The sequence below is a fragment of the Salvelinus sp. IW2-2015 genome, linkage group LG4q.2, assembly GCF_002910315.2.
Source record: "Salvelinus sp. IW2-2015 linkage group LG4q.2, ASM291031v2, whole genome shotgun sequence".
In the NCBI taxonomy this organism is placed as follows: Eukaryota; Metazoa; Chordata; class Actinopteri; order Salmoniformes; family Salmonidae; genus Salvelinus; species Salvelinus sp. IW2-2015.
In genome coordinates, this window is record NC_036843.1 from 20,208,937 (window position 1) to 20,219,279 (window position 10,343).

A 10,343-nucleotide genomic window follows, 5' to 3' on the forward strand; every position below is an offset into this window, starting at 1 on the left:
AACTCACAGAAAAAATTCGCCATTTTTTTCAGCCAAAGAGAGGATCACAAAAAGCACAAAAGGACGATAATTAAAGGCTCACAAACTTTATGATCTTCATCAATGACACTCATAGGACTTTCATGTTACACCAATAAATATAGTCTTGTTGATTAAGTTGCATATTTTAATATCCAAAAACCTCAGTTTACAAGGGTGCCATGTTCAGAAATTGCCTCCAAAATATCCGGAAATTGCAGAAGAGCCACGTCAAATAAACAAAATAACTCATATAAACTTTTGATGAAAAGATACATGTTTTTACATAGAAATTAAAAGATACAATTGTTCTTTAATGCAACGCTGTTCAGATTTCAAAAGCTTTGAGGCAAAACACAATATTCAATCATCTTGAAAACAGCGTTCAGCCACAAAAGCAAGCAATACAGTTTACCCCCCCAAATTTCTGGCAGTCAACAAAGATCAGTAAAAAGCATTATTAAATCTTCACTTTGGCTGATCTTCGTCGAATGCCACTCCAGGATCCACAAGAAATGTCGTTTTTTTCGGTCATCGATTTATGTCCCAAATAGCTATTTGTTTTAGGCGTTGTTTTGGTAAAACACATCCAAACGTCAGGAGGAGCGCGTTCACGTAAACCCTGACGAAATGTCAAAAAAGTTCCGTGAAAGTCCGTTAGAAACATGTCAGACGATGTATTGAATCAATCCTTTAGAATGTTTTTTAACATAAATCTTGAATAAGACGTTCAGACACGCGAGAAAATTACAGTTGACTTTCAGATGAGCGGATGGAAAAGAAGCTCCCTTCATGTGAACGCGCGTGTGTCAAAGCATGGTCAGGTCATGGCAGACCTGACTAATTTCCTCTCATTCGCTCCCTTCAAGTAGAGCATCAGACAAGTGTTCTATCAGACTGTTGACATCCTAGTGGAAGCTGTAGGAATGTGCAACAATCCATATCTGCTGTGACTTTCAATGAGATCTTGGTTGAAAATCGCCAGCCTCAGAATTTCCATTCCTGTTTGGATAGGTTTTCTCGGTTTTTGCCTGCATATGGAGTTCTGTTATACTCAAGACTAAATTCAAAACAGTTTTAGAAAACTTCAGAGTGGTTTTCTATCCAATACTAAATAATAATATGCGTTATACTGTAATATCGCAACTACTGACTGAGGAGCAGGCCGTTTATCTGGGCGACTCTGTGCACTTTCATCCAAGCTACTCATACTGCCCCTGCAGCCATAATGAATAGTTTAAAGGTCAGTACCGTGTCCTAGTCGCCAGGAGTTTTGAGAGGGTGAAGATTGATGGCGCTGGAGTTTGTTTCACCGATTGAGACATGATCGGTAGAGTTTACATTTGCAATATTTGCTACTGATATAAGTTATTTTGTAGTGGGTGCTTCATTTTGACACCAGCAGAGGTCAATATTAAGTAAATTGGAACGTGTGTGTGTGTGTTGTGTGTAGTTTGTGGTGGTGTGGTGTTGTGTGTGTGTGTGTTCGGTGGTGTGTTGTGTGTGACTGTGTGTGTGGTGTGTGCTGTGTGTGTGTGTGTGTGTGTGTGTCAGTATCCTTACAAATCCTGCAAATTCTTGCATACTGTATGGCAGATTAACCGGCTAAGAAGGAAAAATTTGTTTTTCCTTCTCTCTTAAATTGTTAGGGGTGGAACTCATCAGACCCTTCGCACGAAATCCAGGAATGGCGACAGCTGGTGTTCTAAAACAGCAACTGATTACTTTACCAAGTGGGTTGGAGGCATACCCATTTAAGGTCAGTAAAGAAGGAGAAATGTGCTTAACTCAAAAATTCCATCTGTACCATTAAAAAGGGTAAGCTTTGGAACAAACCTTTATTTCATTTTGTATGATACCATGCAAGGACCAGACTTACGAAGGCCACTCAGGGCCTTTGATGGACATCCTCAACACCCACGTTATCCTAGAGTCATTACTTTAAGTGACCGAGGTCTGTTGAACTCTGGAACAAGGTACCGGATGTTAAAGGTTATATTTTAGTGTTCACCGAATATTTTCTCTTCTTTTTTTACAATGTATTTGAGTTTTTTCTCATGGGTAAATAATCAGACATAGTTCAATATCTTACATTGTGCAATAGATATCCCTTTCCACCTCCTCCTCCAGGTTTGGTGAATGGACAAACCAGACCATCAAGACTGCATGGGCAAGTCCCCTTGACGGGTACCAGGAACGGTGGGGAGGACAACCTGAAGGTAATTTTCTTTGCAACACAACAGCAGCGTCCGTCCTCCCACTTGAGTACTTTCCCTATCGCCTGGCTGTAACCGACGGGAAGGCCGCAGAAGCTGTTGATCAGGTAATATACTGTCTTTCAAATGTGTGATTGACTTAGGTTGTTGTTTGCCAAATCATTTTTTGTTGGGGGGTTTTTCTGTTTTGGCATTTGTTATTCTTGACATTAATAGTGTCATTTGGTTTGCAAACAATGTAAAAAAATTTAATAAAGAAAATAAATAGCAGTTAGTAAAGCTTGCATACAAACATGGTCTTTTTTTTTGCTTTTCTTGAGTAAGGCAACTCCAAAATGCAGGTGTTTCAAGTCTAGCTCAGTGCTTTCTTGGTGGTGGGCAGTCAGGCAGAAAATATGGAGTTGTTGTAGGGATGGTAATTTTCTAGTTTGGCGTGTTGGCTCAGTTTTTCTGTCATATCACTACGTCAGCCCCCAAGATCTAAGAGTAGAGCTATAATAAAAATTCAAGCCCCTTTTGGGCTACAATAGAAGTCTACATTTAGAAATTGCCATCCAAGAAGGGTCAAGGTCCGGTTGGCCACAGAATTAAAATGACTTCAAATCATGTTATATATAACTTTGATTTGGACTTGATCATGTCCAACATTATACTTTCAAAATCTTAGCTAGCAGTCAATCATCATGAATCAAGTCGACAATTTACTTGCAAATCCCTTTTTAAGCGCTTGGTCAGTAGGAAGAGAGAAATGATAGATGAAAACCTATCGATTTACCATGGACATAAAACATTCACCAACAAGTGGAAATCACGAAATTCCAACAACCAAATCTTGTATTTAGCTTAAAAAATTATAAAATTCAACATTTGTCATGCTGTCATTCCAGGCATGATTTCTCTGCCGCGCGTCAAACACAACTGTTATCTCGGAACTGGGAAATTCTGGATTTCAAGTGAGTTCAGACAACTTGGGAAGCTTCGGGGAAAAAAACAAGCTTCACTGGGAAAAATACGTTTTAATGGTCATCAACTTCGATTTTAAGGTCAGGGAATCTGCCTCTTTCTAGAGGTACGGCCTGAAGATTACTGACGTCTCATGATTCAAACCTTGGGATTTTCCGCAGTTCCTAGTTGTCTTGAAAGCACAATAAATCCAGAGAATGCCCAGACTTTGTGACAAAATTTGCCCACGGAAGGCACTTGCCGGCCCACTTCCTGTTCAAGTGAGCACAGCACATACAAAGTTGAGTCCAAAAATGTTATTGTATGCTCCTGCCTAATTATGTTAATATGCCAGGGAGATATGGTTACTGTAGCTTAAGAAAGTAATACTAAGTGTATGGTAGTAGCCCATGTGTCTCACTCTAATAATTTGTCCTATTTTCCCCGTCTTAATTTTTGGCCAAAACTGGTTCTTGACTTGGTTGTGCACATTTAAGCCTATAACCTGTTTTAGGAGAAATGTAATATCATTGAATATTGTAAGAGCTTTTTGTTGTCTGCTTATTAATGCCGCCCTTTCTATTTATCATCACGTTTGCTTGTTGTGTACAGGGAGAACACTGACGGAACGACCAATGTTCTGATATTTTTTTCTGTCGCTCTGACATTTCAAACGTGCGTGAACAAATAGTTCTGTCGACTACGTCCGTCCTAGCCTCACTCATTAATGTCTTAATCAAAAATTACGGATTGCCTCTTATTTGCTTGTCGTCCCCTTATGCCATTAGTTTGTACATCTCAATTGTCAGTATAAACCAAAAAAATTTAAGCAAGTCAGCCATATCAGCTATGATTTTTTTAAAGGTAATAGTAAATGAGGCTGAATTAACTGTTTCGCTGCCAGACAAAGGCTCCGCTGATAAGCACAGGTGTAGAAGTGGGTAAGGTGTTGCGATAGCTGCTTTATGTAGGCGCTAACGAGTTGTGGGCACCGTATCAAATAAATAAAAATCGCGCATGCGCCGAAATACAACGTGAGACATGGCTTATTTACAAAGGCCAAAAACAACAATGGCAGTTTTAAGAAAAATAAGATAAAAAATAAAAGAACAAATAATTAAAGAGCATCAGTAGAAATTAACAATCAGCGAGGCTATATACTAGGGCGTTACTGGTAAAATATTCTAATGTTCGAGGGCACGGTTAGTCGAGGTACATTTAGGTTAATAATGTACTGTAGCGTGAGAGTTTTAAACGTGACTATGCATAGATAATAAACAGAGTACGTAGCGCCCAGCGGTAAAGGGTGGGTGGGGTGGGCCAATGTAAATGAGTCTGGGTTAGCCATAATTGATTAAGCTGATCAGAGTATGGCTTTGGGGGTAGAAGCTGTTAAGAAGCTTTGACCTAGCTTGGCTGCGCCCGGTACCGTTTGCGCTTGCCGGCGGTAACCAGAAGAACAGTTTTGACTAGTGTGGCTCGGAGTCTATGACGATTTTAGGGTCTTCCTCTGGACACCGGCCTGGTTATAGAGTCGTCCTTGGGATGGCAGAGGAAGCTTGGGCCCAGTATGTACTGGCCCATACGCACTACCCCTCTGTAGTGCCTTACGGTCGGAGGCGAGCAGTGTGCCATACCAGGGGGGTGGACCAGTCAGGATGCTCTCGATGGTGCAGCTGTTACCTTTGAGGATCTGAGGACCAATGGCCAACTCTTTTCAGTCTTCCTGAGGGGAATTAAGGCTTGTCGGTTGCCCTATTCATGACTGTCCTTGGTAGTGTTGGATAAAGTTAGTTTGTGGTGTATGGGTGGACACCAAGAGAACTTGAAAGACTCAACACTGCTCCACTACAGCCGTCATGAAATGGGCCGTGCGCGTCCTCCTTCTGTTATAGTCCACAATACGCTTTGTCTTGATCACATGGAGGGAAGGTTGTTATTTACATTAACATTTAAGTCATTTAGCAGACGCTCTATTCCAGAGCGACTTACAAATTGGTGCATTCACCTTATGATATCCAGTGGAACAACCACTTTACAATAGTGCATCTAACTCTTTTAAGGGGGGGGGGGGTTAGAAGGATTACTTTATCCTATCCTAGGTATTCCTAAAGAGGTGGGGTTTCAGGTGTCTCCGGAAGGTGGTGATTGACTCCGCTGACCTGGCGTCGTGAGGGAGTTTGTTCCACCATTGGGTGTCCAGAGCAGCGAACAGTTTTGACTGGGCTGAGCGGGAACTGTACTTCCTCAGAGGTAGGGAGGCGAGCAGGCCAGAGGTGGATGAACGCAGTGCCCTTGTTTGGGTGTAGGGCCTGATCAGAGCCTGAAGGTACGGAGGTGCCGTTCCCCTCACAGCTCCGTAGGCAAGCACCATGGTCTTGTAACGGATGCGAGCTTCAACTGGAAGCCAGTGGAGAGAGCGGAGGAGCGGGGTGATGTGAGAGAACTTGGGAAGGTTGAACACCAGACGGGCTGCGGCGTTCTGGATGAGTTGTAGGGGTTTAATGGCACAGGCAGGGAGCCCAGCCAACAGCGAGTTGCAGTAATCCAGACGGGAGATGACAAGTGCCTGGATTAGGACCTGCGCCGCTTCCTGTGGAGCAGGGTCGTACTCTGCGAAAGTTGTAGAGCATGAACCTACAGGAACGGGTCACCGCCTTGATGTTAGTTGAGAACGACAGGGTGTTGTCCAGGATCACGCCAAGGTTCTTAGCACTCTGGGAGGAGGACACAATGGAGTTGTCAACCGTGATGGCGAGATCATGGAACGGGCAGTCCTTCCCCGGGAGGAAGAGCAGCTCTGTCTTGCCGAGGTTCAGCTTGAGGTGGTGATCCGTCATCCACACTGATATGTCTGCCAGACATGCAGAGATGCGATTCGCCACCTGGTTATCAGGGGAAGGAGAGATTAATTGTGTGTCGTCTGCATAGCAATGATAGGAGAGACCATGTTGAGGATATGACAGAGCCAAGTGACTTGGTGTATAGCGAGAATAGAGAGGGCCTAAGAACAGAGCCCTGGGGGACACCAGTGGTGAGAGCACGGTGGTGCGAGGACAGATTCTCGCCACGCCACCTGGTAGGAGCGACCTGTCAGGTAGGACGCAATCCAAGCGTGGGCCGCGCGGAGATGCCCAGCTCGGAGAGGGTGGAGAGGAGGATCTGATGGTTCACAGTATCAAAGGCGCAGCGATAGGTCTAGAAGGATGAGAGCAGAGGAGAGAGAGTTAGCTTTAGCAGTGCGGAGCGCCTCCGTGACACAGAGAAGAGCAGTCTCAGTTGAATGACTAGTCTTGAAAACCTGACTGATTTGGATCAAAAGGTCATTCTGAGAGAGATAGCAGGAGAGCTGGCCAAGGACGGCACGTTCAAGAGTTTTTGGAGAGAAAAGAAAGAAGGGATACTGGTCTGTATGTTGACATCGGAGGGATCGAGTGTAGGTTTTTTCAGAAGGGTGCAACTCTCGCTCTCTTGAAGACGGAAGGGACGTAGCCAGCGGTCAAGATGAGTTGATGAGCGACGGTGAGGTAAGGGAGAAGGTCTCCGGAAATGGTCTGGAGAAGAGAGGAGGGGATAGGGTCAAGCGGGCAGGTTGTTGGCGCGCAGGCCGTCACAAGACGCGAGATTTCATCTGGAGAGAGAGGGGAGAAGAGGTCAAAGCACAGGGTAGGGCAGTGTGAGCAGAACCAAGCGGTGTCGTTTGACTTAGCAAACGAGGATCGGATGTCGTCGACCTTCTTTTCCAAAATGGTTGACGAAGTCATCCGCAGAGAGGGAGGAGTGGGGGGAGGGGAGGAGGATTCAGGAGGGAGGAGAAGGTGGCAAAGAGCTTCCTGGGTTAGAGGCAGATGCTTGGATTATTAGAGTGGTTAGAAAGGCTTTAGCAGCAGAACAGAAGAGGAAAATGTAGAGAGGAGGATGAAAGGATGCCAGGTCCGCAGGGAGGCGAGTTTCCTCCATTTCCGCTCGCTGCCCGGAGGCCCGGTTCTGTGAGCTCGCAATGAGTCGTCGAGCCACGGAGCAGGAGGGGAGACCGAGCCGGGCCTGGAGGATAGGGACATAGAGAGTCCAAGGAGTGCAGAAAGGGAGGAGAGGAGGGTTGAGGAGGCAGAATCAGGAATAGGTTGGAGAAGGTTGACAGAGGAAGAGATATAGGATGGAAGAGGAAGAGTAGCGGGGGAGAGAGAGGGAAGTTGGGACGGCGCGATACCACCGAGTGGGGCAGTGTGGGGAAGTGTTGGATGAGAGCGAGAGGGAGAAGGAGACAGTAGGTAGTGGTCGGAGACTTGGAGGGGAGTTGCAGTGAGATTAGTGGGGAAGAACCAGCATCTAGTAAAAGACTGCAGCGGTCAAGCGTATTGCTCTGCCTGTGAGTTAGGGGGGGAAGGTGAGAGGTGAGGTAAAGAGAGAGGAGTGGAAAGAAGAGAGACTCATGGAGAGGGGAATGAAGTTCAAAAGGTAGACAGTGGCGAGTTAAAGTCACCCAGACTGGAAAGAGTGAGCCATCCTCAGGAAACGAACTTATTTCAAAGGCATCCAAGCTCATTGATAAACCTCTCCCAAGGGACCTGGGGAAGCCATAAATGATAAGGATGTTAAGCTTGAAAGGGCCTGGTAACTGTGACCAGCATGGAATTCAAAGGAGGCGATAGACAGATGGGTTCAGGGGAAGAAGAGAGAATGTCCACTTGGGAGAGATGAGGATCCCCAGTGCCACCACCCCGCTGACCAGAAGCTCTCGGGTGTGCGAGAACACGGTGGGCAGACGAGAAGAGAGCAGTAGGAGTAGCAGTGTTATCTGTGGTAATCCATGTTTCCGTTCCAGTGCGGAAGAAGTCGAGGGACTGGGAGGAAGCATAGGCTGAGATGAACTCTGCCTTGTTGGCCGCCAGATCGAGCAGTTCCAGAGGCTGCCGGAACCTGGAACTCCACGTGAGTCGTGCGCGCTGGACCACCAGGTTACGAGTGGCAGCTGCCACGCCCGTGTGTTTGAAGCGTTTGGTATGGTCTGTGCAGGATAGGAAGGAAGAGGGGATAGACAGACACATAGTTGACAGGCTACAGAGAGGCTACGCTAATGCAAAGGAGATTTTGGAATGACAAGTGACTACAGCGTCTCGAATGTTCCAGAAAGTTAAGCTACGTTGCAAAAGATTCTTATTGACTAAAATGATAGTTGGCTAGCTGGCTAGCTAGCAGTGTTGCTAGCAGTGTTGACTAGGTAGGAGAACGGCGGCGCTAGCTAACCTCGATAATTACTCGATAATTACTCTAAACTACACAATTTCTCTTAGATACAAAGACAGCAAAGACAACTATGTAGCTAGCTAACACTACACTAATCAAGTCGTTCCGTTGTAATGTAATAGTTCCTACAGTGCCTGCTATTCGGTAGAAGTTAGCTAGCTGGCTAGCTAGCAGCTAGCAGTGTTGACTACGTTAGAAGGACGAAAATAGCTGGCTAGCTAACCTCGATAATTACTCTAAACTACACAATTATCTTTGATACAAAGACGGCTATGTAGCTAGCTAAGAAAAAATTGCTAAGATCAAACAAATCAAACCGTTGTACTGTAATGAAATGAAATGTAATACTACCTGTGGAGCGAAGCGAAATGCGACTACTCGCTCCAACCCGGAAGTGCAGACTAAAGCTAGCACCAGTTAGCCGAGAGCCAGGCGCATCTCCCGGCTAGCAAACTACATTACTCCAGCTACAATACCTCTTTTGCCAACTGGCCTGGACCCTTTGTCGACACGGAGCCCCGCCGTTCCATCATGACTGGTCTGCTGACGTAATTCCATCTGTTGTGCACTCAACCGGCCTTTGCCGGACGTCGGAGCAAACGCTTCCACTAGCCCCGGCCTGCTAACTTTTTTTTTTTTAACGCTGTGTCTCCCGCTTGCTAGCGTAGTAACGACTACCCAGCGGCRTCCCTGTTTCATCTATTGCTGTTCATTGGACCCTATGATCACTTGGCTACATAACTGATGCCTGCTGGACTGTTCATTAATCACGGTATTCCATTTTGTTTATTTTGTTTATCTGTCGGCCCCAGCCTCAAACTCAGGCCCTGTGTATAGTTAACTGACCCTCTCTGCCATTAATCGCCCTTTTACCTGTTGTTGTTGTCTTAGCTGATTAGCTGTTTTTTGTCTTACCCGTTGTTGTCTTACCTAGCTCTCCCAATCAAGACCTGTGATTGCTTTATGCCTCGCTTTATGTCTCTCTCTAATGTCAATATGCCTTGTATACTGTTGTTTAGGATAGTTATAATTGTTTTAGTTTACTGCGGAGCCCCTAGTCCCACTCAACATGCCTCAGATACCTCTTTTGTCCCACCTCCCACACATGCGGTGACCTCACCCAGCATAACTAGTGCGTCCAGAGATGCAACCTCTCTTARCGTCACTCAATGCCTAGGTTTATCTCCACTGTACCCGCACCCTACCATACCCGTCTGCACATTATGCCCTGAATCAATTCTACCTCGCCCAGAAATCTGAAATCTTTTATTCTCTGTCCCCAATGCACTAGACGACCAGTTTTGATAGTCTTTAGCCGTACCCTCATCCTACTCCTCCTCTGTTCCTCGGGTGATATGGAGGTTAACCCAGGCCCTGCAAGTCCCCAGGCACTCTCATTTATTGACTTCTGTAAACGTAAAAGCCTTGGTTTCATGCATGTTAACATCAGAAGCCTCCTCCCTAAGTTTGTTTTACTCACTGTTTTAGCACACTCCGCCAACCCTGATGTCCTTGCCGTGTCTGAATCCTGGCTTAGGAAGGCCACCAAAAATTCTGAGATTTCCATCCCCAACTACAACATTTTCCGTCAAGATAGAACTGCCAAAGGGGGAGGAGTTGCAATCTATTGCAAAGATAGCCTGCAAAGTTCTGTCATACTTTCCAGGTCTATGCCCAAACAATTTGAGCTTCTAATTTTAAAAATGAATCTCTCCAGAAATAAGTCTCCCAGTTTAGGTCACCTAACAGAACGAACTCTGAAGATAGATGGGGGGCAATTAATTCACATATGGTGTCCAGGGCACTGCTGGGAGCTCAGCTCAGCTCAGCTCTGATCTATCTTCAGAGTTCGTTCTGTTAGGTGACCTAAACTGGGATATGCTTAACACCCTGGCAGTCCTACAATCTAAGCTAGATGCC